The sequence below is a fragment of the Lissotriton vulgaris genome, chromosome 1_1 (genome assembly GCF_964263255.1).
Source record: "Lissotriton vulgaris chromosome 1_1, aLisVul1.2, whole genome shotgun sequence".
NCBI lineage: Eukaryota > Metazoa > Chordata > Amphibia > Caudata > Salamandridae > Lissotriton > Lissotriton vulgaris.
The window spans coordinates 213,926,319-213,935,835 of record NC_141685.1 but is presented as its reverse complement, the minus strand read 5'-3'; positions in this window follow the sequence as shown (position 1 = coordinate 213,935,835).

The following is a 9,517-nucleotide window of genomic DNA, read 5'->3' as shown; positions in this document are numbered from 1 at the left end:
CTGTACAGTGCTTTGATACCCATTTGGGTCTTGTTCGCGCTCTATAAAACATTTTAAATAAATAAACAATTTTGTTTATCCAGATTTGTTTTCAGTTGGTTTCCTTATAAGTGTTCAGTTTATAAAGTGAGGACTGGAGTTCAGTTGCAGAGATCCAGAAGTACTGTATCATCTGCATCTTGCATCATGAACAGGGTTTGACTGCTGAATCTCGACAAACAACATTTTGGATTATATAGAGCTGAATAAATATCGGCAGTAAATACGTGAAAGAGAATTGGAGCTAGATTACAGACCCGTTTTAGCCTTTTATCAATACAAATTCTCTTGGAAAGTGTACCTTCATCACTGAGTTGGACTTAGACTCAATTGTTGATGTATAGAGCAATTATTGGGTTTAAAGTTTTTGCTGTCCAATTGATGGTGCCTTGGAGGATTGTAAGAGGCAGTGAGGGAATTCACCCACCTCCAAAATTCTCAGGTTATATCAGGCCTGGTGGCTTTGGCCAAAAAAGACCATGTCTGACAGGGTCTGGTTCCAGGCACTTCAGATGGTATCCCAGAACCCCAGATTTTGGTTTATACAGTTCAATGACATCCATCAGGCCTACCTTGCCCCTCAGCGCATCAAACACATGTTTCTAATACTCTCCCCCGGCTCCCCCTGCTGCATGTTACAAGAAGTAGGGTTCAACCACATGGTTTATGACTGCCCAGTGTTACATCCAACTTGGCACAAGGTGACTACAACGGGGGCAGAGGTGGCAACACATACCCTCACTCCCATGCCTTCTTCCTGCTTGCTGGGGTTTCGCCACTGTATGAAAGGTGACAAGCACTTGCATAGGTTTATCAACCTTGCCTTCGTCTTGGTCAAGTGCCAAGTGGCCATGGCTTGGAATTTGCCAGTCCTGCATGACCTCCAGCACTGGTTCTGTGACCTATTGACATGGAATCAAGCAGAGGCTCATACCCTCAAATGACTCCACTTGTATGGGATTTTCCTAACTGGTGGTGAGTGCTTAGAGACTGTCCTACTTAATGTAGAAGCCAAAAATGATGTGCGCTCCCGATGAGCCTGTACTTATGAACACACCAGTCATGATGATGCGTACCAGCACATGAAAGAATAAGTGCCTCCCATACACCACGTGAGGACTACTAGTGCCTGCAGATGTCTGATCAGTACTAACCCTGGGTCGTGAACTCCACTCCACTCTTGGAGTTTGCAGAGTTTTCTGCTCTCCGAGGTACGCTGGACTCGCAGAGGTCCAAAAAACTCTGCTCCACGTAGCGGAGTTCTTTTCCTTGCTCACATTCATCAACGTCAAGCTGCCAAGTGCGAGCGAGGAAAATCCACAGCTGGGAGAGATTTTTCCTAGTTCGCTATCGTCAACTTTAAATTGGCCAAGCACGAACGTTGAAAATCTACCTCCCGGCAAGATTTCTCAATGCGGGCAGGCACATTTCACATTGAGAGTGGTCGAGTATGGACGTGACCACTCGTGTTGAGAAACTGTCCGTTTGTACTGAGAAAGCTGCTGTTCAAGTAAAAAATCTACTTGAACAGCAGAAAGGAAGCAGAACCCGCTTGCGCTGTGCATGGTGGTGTTTGCAATGCTTGCACAGTGGGGACAAAAACCCAGCGCTAAAAATCACAGCAAACAGCATTTATCTAACTCACTCCGCCGCTTGCGAAGCTCTGCATAGCGTGGCAGAGTTTTGCACTTTGTGTTGGTCCATGTAGAGGAACTCTGCAAACTCCGTCCAGGCTTAATTAGTACATCATACACCCCAGTGTACATTACTGACCCTCTCAAATCTATTGAGCCTCCCCCCCATGTGTGCCTATTTATACATGCTATTTGCTCTCATCACTTAATGGATGCCTCTCTGGGCTGGTCTTTCACCCTTTATAACATGTGTCTTGATTCCTCACATAGGTATCTTTAAATAAATAAATAATACCTATTCCGTTGTCTGTTAGCTTTCACCTGCCGCTCCCTGCCGCTCCATGGCCCACCCCGCTGTGCTTAAGTGAGCCAGCCACCACTGGATATAATTGTATCTATTATCGCCAGTTTCATCATGGGCACATATTAGCCGCTGGCTATATTAGTCGACAAGTGATATTCACATGTGCCGCACGTTGCGACATATCTCTGTCTGCTGCAGTGTACCACCCCCTTTTCTGAATCACAGTTACTGTAGCAGCTGTTCCACTTAGTGCATACAATCCAATAAATATTTTTTTTTTAAAAAGGTCACCTGTGAAAATTGGTTCAGCATTTTCGTTGGCCATTATAATTTTATGGAGATAGGTATTAAGGTAGTTTGCCTTGATGCATAAGGGTTTTCCATCATAGTTCAGGTATATGCAGAGTATGAGCAGACTTTGCTTATGCTTGTGGAGTGATGTGGCTCACTGGTTAGAGGTGGCAGACCCGGAAGCAGAGAACGGCCCGGGACCAGGGTTCAATTCCCGATGCGGCAGGGTCGTGGACCAGGGTCAGCGGACTCGATAATTCTCGCCTCGGTGCCTACTCTAACCAGGGATTACACTCGGCAACTCTGGGCATTAGCTTGCCTCATCTCTACAACGGACCCCCACATTCGCCGGGGATGCCTGGTTTCACCTTGGAGATACCCAGTAGGGACCATCTCACAGGGATAGCCAGGACGGTTTCCCCAGCGGTCTACAGCGCCACGCCTCAGGGCAGCAGTGCGCTTTACAAGAACACATACATTTGTTTGGGAATTTCATTGAAATCCCTATAAAATCCATGATTTGTCTGGGTTTAGTCTCTCTGTTTTTCAGTTCATTGAAGATCATCACAGAATTGCAAGTACACCAGTTGGTTTTCCTTTATATGCCCTTATAGTTCCCGGCTGTCAGGACATTGTCAAGTTCTTAACTATAACTTATACGGAAGCAGAATGATGACTAGTCCCATTGAACTTTTTGGAACGTTTCCTGCTCTCCAGGCCCGGACTGGCCGTTGCGGGCACCAGGCAATCCCCCGGTGTGCCGCAAGGGCGGGGGCCTTTTTTGGGCCCAGGGGGCCTTTTTATTACAGGGCCGGTTTTGCAGCATAGCTTCAAAATCGGCCTTGTAACAAAATTGTCTGAAAACCGGCCCGACAAAGAACTCGGTCGCACCCCCAGGGGGCCGGCAGAGCACTTTGCCAGGGCCGGTTTTGGTTCTCAGTCCGGCCCTGCTGCTCTCCAAGAGAAACTGGAAGACAGGAGTGACCCAAGGGGTGTGGGGGGATGGGGTGAAAAAGAAGAAGCTGCCTTGTCTGGTCTTTGGGTTTCGTTTCTTGTCTGGATGTGAACGGTTTGTCTATGTAATCAGTACCTATATATTTATATGTCTATTCCAGTGCAAGAGTTTTCAAAACTAAAGAGAAACATATGACAATTTATTACTCATTCTTGACTTTGAATAACTTTATTCTTTTTTTTTTTAAACATCAAAGTATACAAATGCAAGTATGAATACTACTAGATTTTAAAAGTATTTGCACAGTTAAAAAAGTCATCAGACATATCTAAAATCCATAAAAAATGCATAGCTAAAAATTCTAAAAACACTTATCAATACTTTTATCAACTAATGACATATAAAACAGCATACAATTGAGGAACACAACACTAGAGTAACAGTGATAAAAAGGTTTTTGTTTACAGCGTACATTTCATTTAAGCCGGTAAATCGATTTGAATCATAAGGATTTCATTTTTCAATATTAACCATCGTATGCAGGAGCTTTCCCCATGTGATCCAGAATGAGAATAGGTAACAACAGACCGCGTAAACTATTGGTCCTGTGGAATAAGTTTTCCGGATTCTGTAGGCAACCTGATGTTGCCTAACTCCAATGTTTAAGCTGGTCAGTCGTATCCATCTCTTATGGATCTTTTTGTATTTTATACCGAAAAAAAGAATGTGTTCTTCTATCTCTAAATTATTAGAACATGCAGGACAAGGTTCTACAGATAATCTCGCAGTCTGATCGCTAGAGAACCGTAGTAGAAGGTTACCATACCTAAATCTTAAGTATAGGCTTTTTGCAAGCGGTGGCATAATTAGATCCAGTGAGCTTTCAAAGGAGAGGAATGGCTTGACACAGAAAAACTGAGAAGTTAGTTGGCCATTTGCTGGCCTGGTGACATAATGTTCATCCACAGCCGCCCAATACCTGAGCAATTCTCTCTATTTGCTTTCTCTGGGTGGTCCCAAAGTTCAGTCATACCAAGAGTTGTAAACCAACTCCCAACATGCTTAAACCTGGAGAGGCTTTTAGCACCACTAATGTTCAAAACCTCCTTCATGGAGTTGCAATAATCAGAAAGCTGCGGCATTGTCCACAAGTGCACCCAATGCAATAAAGGTTTCAGTGATGCCATAGCACTGATTCTTTTAATTCCAAGGTCAAAGACCAGTGGGATTAGAGGGTAGTTATGGGTACAGAAACAAGTGATCTGACAAAGATATTTTCGGATATCGTCAATTTATTTATATTGATATGCCCCCGTATCTCTGCTCCGTACAAAGCACCACTCTGAGCTTTTGCTCGGTACACTTCAAGAGCCTGAGTCAATGGTCGAGTATAGGACTGCTTAAAGTGACTCAATATTGATTTTGACCTATGGACAAGAGTTGAATAACTCTTTTCCAATTGTCGTTCCCAGCCTAGTGTTTCACTCAATCCTATGCCCAGATAATCAAACCTTTTCACCCACTCTAAGGGTTCCAATGCGATTCTAACCTCTCTTGATTTACCCTTATTTTTCCCAAACACCTGAAATTTGGTCTTATTAGCATTTAGTTCCAAACTCCTGCTCCAGCAGTAATCCAAAAACGTATCCACAGGGATTTGCACCCCCATTGTGGTTGTGGAAATAAGTAAGGATTCATCTGCAAAGAGCAGAATTGGAACCTTAATACCCTTCAAAGCAGGAGAGTCATTCTTGCGGTTCATTAACCTGCCGGCCACTTTGTTGATAAAAAAGGAGAAAAGTCTTGAGTCTAGCACGCATCCCAGATGCACCTCACGCTGTATTGGTATTTTATCAGTTAATTCGCCTTGTGTGCCCCATCTGACCTGAGCATAGTTTTTCTCATGGAGTCTGGCTATCAGAGTCACCAGTTCAATTGGAGCCCCTAGATCGAGCATTACTTTCCAAAACAAATTACGTGGCACCAAGTCAAATACGGATCTTAAGTTGACAAATGGCACATAAAGTTTTTGTTTTCTCAGTAGCACATACTTCCAAGTTAGGAGAGTAAATCTAAAAACCTGGTCACATCTGCTAATGTTGGAGTCGAAGCCCGCTTAATAAGGGGATAGCACTTTCTTCTCGTCCATCCAGCTCTGGAGTTTATCCAGAACTTGACGGGCAAAACATTTTTGGAAGTTATCTATTAAACTGATTAGTCTGTAGTTGGATGGGACAGAAATATCACCCTTCTTGTGTATAGTGATTATCTCGTCTCCCGTCCAAGTTGAAGGGAGAGCTCCTTCAGCCAATATGCAGTTTGTTAAGGTGTTTATATAGGGAGCCCAAACCATTGGTTCAGATTTATAAAGATCACCCGGAATTTGATCAGCACCAGGGGCATGTCCTGCCTTAAGTCTATTTATTGATAATCCAGTCTCATCCAGACCAAAGACCAATACTGTGTTGGTCTTTGGCATATCGGGGAAAGTATTCTAATCAAATTTTACATTATTTGCACTATGAATGTAATTGTCATCTGAGGTCTTAAAAAATTAACTGGTAAAATTCTCAACCCAAACCTCCGGCTGGATGTGATAACTAGGAGTGTTTGAGATATCCAAGTTGCCCTTTGCAAGGGTGTGCCAAAACAGACGTGTATCTTTGCAATTAGCTGCTAGTACAAGTTCCTGCAAGTTCTTGTCTGAGAATTCTCTTTTTGCTTTTGATATTGCAATTCTATATTTGTTGCATACTTGAATAACCCTGGATTGATTATGGGTCTTTATGGCTAATTGGAGAGCACTCTTAGTGGATTTACATTTGGGGTAAAACCAACTATTAGTTCTTTTACTGGAAGGTCTACCACCCAAACCTTCCTTTGCAATCACTACTTGAAGTGCTTCAAAAAAGTAATTATGTATGGAAAGTAACAGGGTTAGTCCACCCAGCTGTTCGCCGTCCTGACTGCTTAAGAACCCTGAGATAAAATGTACAAATATTTAATAAATCCTGGTATATAAATAGCAATTGGTCAGTACATTGGGCCTGGTCACTCTTCTGCGATTGTTAGTTACAAGGGGTTCATCCACCCTGGACAGGCAGCCAGATGGTTGTCTGACCAGTTCGGATCCCCTCTTGTTTAGCAGCAAGGGAATATGGTCAATGTCTGACGTTGGGTCTATTAGCATGTCAGTGACAGAATTCTGACATCAATAAGAAAGAAATCGATGACACTTGAGCTATTACCATGTTTAAAGGTGGATTTCCTGTTCTTATCAGAGGAGTCCTCCCATTACAAGCCCCCATGCTCCTACCTACAACCAGGGATACAATCTGCAGAGACACAGCCATTGCTCTATAGCCATTTTTATCTGGTCCCAGATTTGGTATGCCGCAAATATCATTCTCCTCCTCCAGTAAAATACTCAATAGGGGTGAAAGTTCAAAGGTAGTATTAAAATCCCCTGCAACTATGGTCTCGGAGTTGAGTTCGTACACCGCCAACAACTAATCTAGCTGTAATAATACAGCAGATTCATTGTTATGTGATTCTGTCCTGGCGTAGATATTGAATGTAGTTCAATTAAAACCTCTCAGAAAGTGAGCTGAATCCCTAGAATATCAAGAGATTCTATTAGAAGCTGTTTATATTTCTAAGCTATAGTATTCTTTACAAATATTGTCAATCCCCCACTCACTCTGCCGGATTTTTTGGAAGCTTTTGCTTCCACACTGTAGGTTGTAGAACCATTTATATGAATCGTAACCATAGCCCAAGTTTCTTGAAAGATACAGATATCATTAGATTCAACAAATGTGTGCCACTCTGGGTCTTGCAATTTAGAATGTATCCCGCCAAGTTCCAAGATATTATATGTAGACCTTTATTTGCCTTGTTTTTAGCTATAGTTGGGCCATTACAACATCTATGCTAGTAGGATGCCCATTGTCAATAGATAGAATAGGCTACCCAGACGAAGAATTAATTAGTGAAGAATACACAGCTTCAGTCACATCAGAGATACTAACAGAGGATATATTGGGATGAAAAGCATTATTAGTCGTAGGGGGTGCAGGGTGAATGTCTACAATAATTGGTGGAGGACCCTGCTTATTAATGCCTGGTGCTAAGTGAACCTCAGATATTGTGGGCATTGCCATGTGATCCCATACATCGAGGAGTGGAATTCTCCCCTAAGACTTCAATGTGGCTTTTAACATTTTGGTTAGGCTCCTTTAAATCCACAAATGCCAATTTTAAACTGGGCAATTTAGTTTCTATTGTAATACATTGAACAACGGGACTGGGTGTGAGAATGAGTCAATCTATATCTTCCGAGGGCAGGAGTATGTCAAATCTGTTATGAAGCGGTAGGCTGAATTGATAGTGAGTATTAGTGGTTATAGGTCTCTGATGAGGGGGCTGGTAGAGTTGGGTCCCTGGGGGCTAAAAATATCCTAAAGGCAGAACAATTTTTCCTCTTGGTAGCATATAGTCGCTACTGAGTCTGAATAAGATCTCACATAACAATTTTGGAGATTTGAAGGTAAGAACAATGCAGTCTGCAGGGAGTGTTTTCTCCCTTCTCCCCACCCAGCCTACTCTTCTCATCATTTTAAACTCGCTAAACAAGGCCTCTGTTAGTCCAGTTTTTGTCCCGAGCCACCAGAGAGCCTTGTTTCTCAATGCCTCCCATGATTCATTTACCTGAGGAGTAAGAAGCGGTACATTTGCCAAAATTATGGTTAATGGGGTAGCTTCGGGGGGCAAACTCACCCTAGCCTCCTCCCTATCCCTATGAACTGCGGGTGAGATAGATGATGAGGCGATGACACAGGACTTTGCATGAGTAGGGTCCAAGTTATATGTTATACCAGTATTAGTCTTAGGACCAGTGGGCGCTATGTCTTGTACGTGGGGGGACTTAGCCTGAGGAACTTGAGCTGAGAGATCACCATCCGATACTAGGGGATTAAAAGAACGGTCGGTAGCACATGCTCCATTATTAATATTTTTTAACATATCCTCAATAACTGTTAACCTAGCTAGTACTTATTCTAAAAGAACTATTGCTTGAGTATGAGGTGCTGCAGGGCCCGAGCTCTCCCCAACAGATTGTAGAGACCCGTTAGGGCTAATAATTTTGCTAATGGTCTAGACGACCCCTGAGAGGGGCAAGGATAAAGGATATTATCAATCAGTTCTTTTAATTGTGTGCAAACTGAGTCCATAGTAGCTCCCGGCCCCCCTCACCCCCCAATCCAATGCAGTATGTACTGAACGTTACATGCAAGAGGAGAGACATCAGTTTGTGTGCCAATATTGTGATTTTGGGGCACCTCAGGATTATTTCAGAGAATCCGCTTCTGCTGTTTGGGTTTTAGGATGCTTGCCTCTCTCCTTCACTTACCTGCAGGCTCTCTGGGCTTGCCCTCACTGTCCTCAGTGCCCTTAGTAAGAGGAGTAATGGTCCACGACCTTGTTGCTATCATCGATCCAGATTGCAAGCACATAAGGGAAGTATCAGATTTCAGAGGTGGGTGATGCTGGCTATGGACGATGGGAGGCGAGCAGATTAAAGATGTATCTCCCAAGCCAATGGGGCCTACAGCGCATCTGCAGAGATACAGGGTCTAACGATAGGTGCCTCTCAGTAAATTCAATCTCATGGTAAATCATAGATTCTGCCCTCAGGATGAAAGCGTCCAGTCTGGCACGCTGACGTGCCGTCATATTAATCAATTGAGATTCTAAATGATCATCTCTCTCATGTACTTTATCCATACATTCCTTTGCAGAAACATTTTGAAGATATACTCCTGTTTTTATTATGTGGTTGACTGCATATGAAAATCCAGACAAGTCACCCTCAAATAAAAGATGAAATACATATGGGATACATTGTTGAAATCTTGAATCTTCTTCATACAATCTTTTTCTTTTTTCCAGCATGTTGTAGTTCATCTAATTCTTACTGTAGTGTTTTCTTCAAATAATAGTCTTTTTTTTGTTGTTTCCTCTTTTCTGTTATTCTAGTCATGGTAAGTTTTTTTAATGATGATGAACAATATCTGTTAAAAAATATATATATAATATTATTTAAATAAATCTATAAAATATACTATTGTATTACTAAACAAACACATTGTACATAAAAACCATTTAAACGCTTTGTTTTGAAATCAGAAACCATTTACTGCAGTACACAGGTACTAACTGAATAACTGTAGGACTGAATGAGTAGTGTTTACGTCTTTAGAGGACTGCATCAATAGTGGATAGATGATTGTA